The sequence below is a fragment of the Haliaeetus leucocephalus genome, unplaced genomic scaffold, assembly GCF_000737465.1.
Source record: "Haliaeetus leucocephalus isolate CR32 unplaced genomic scaffold, Haliaeetus_leucocephalus-4.0 Scaffold871, whole genome shotgun sequence".
NCBI classification, from domain to species: domain Eukaryota; kingdom Metazoa; phylum Chordata; class Aves; order Accipitriformes; family Accipitridae; genus Haliaeetus; species Haliaeetus leucocephalus.
The window spans coordinates 3494419-3495255 of record NW_010973307.1 but is presented as its reverse complement, the minus strand read 5'-3'; positions in this window follow the sequence as shown (position 1 = coordinate 3495255).

The following is an 837-nucleotide window of genomic DNA, read 5'->3' as shown; positions in this document are numbered from 1 at the left end:
GGGGAGGAGCGCGGAGCGGAGCGGGGCGGGCGGGCGGGCGGGGGTGAGACCGGGGGCGGTAAGAGGGAGGCACCGTGCGTGACCAACGTCCGGCCGGACTACAGCTCCCAGCGTGCAGCGCGGCGGCTGGCTGGGAGCGGGGAGGGGCGCGGCGTGGCGCGTTGCAGGCTGGGAGCTGTAGTCCTGCCCGCGGCTCCCGCCCGGAGGGGAAGCGTTGCATGCTGGGATAGGTAGTCCTCTAGGAGAGAGGCGTTTCGTGAGGGGGTGAGCCCCGAATGGCGCTTGCGGGTTGTGTTGTACCACGGGGGGGGGGGTCTCAGGGTCACGCCAGGTCCTGCCACTCATCCCCCGGGTGACTGAACCCCGTCGGGCCCTTTTTGCGGGGGAAATGCTGCGATATTTTGTGCCCAGCAGACGGCAGCATCGCCGGCGAGACCAAAAACCTCACCTCACCTCACTGCAAGATTTACTCGGGGAGTAGTAACAAAGCAAGACGGCATTGCTTTGGGGGGTGGTGGGGGTTCCTATCACGAACCGTAACCCAACGTAGAGACCATGGTTTTTAAGACGATGACCAAGTCTGGCTTCACAGAGCGACCTCTGATACTCTGTCAACACACGGTTATTAACAGGCCCGTTGCGATTTGCTTAGCGACGGCAGCTCACTGAAAGAGCTCAACAGTAATAATCGGAGACGGTTTGAACAATATTACAATTTATCCCCATTAGACGGCTCGACTGCTCAACCGCAGCCACTGATTGCAAAGACCCAGAACGAAACGGTAATGCACAGATGCAAAAAAACCCCCAAAACCCTCATTTAAATGGTCATGGTTG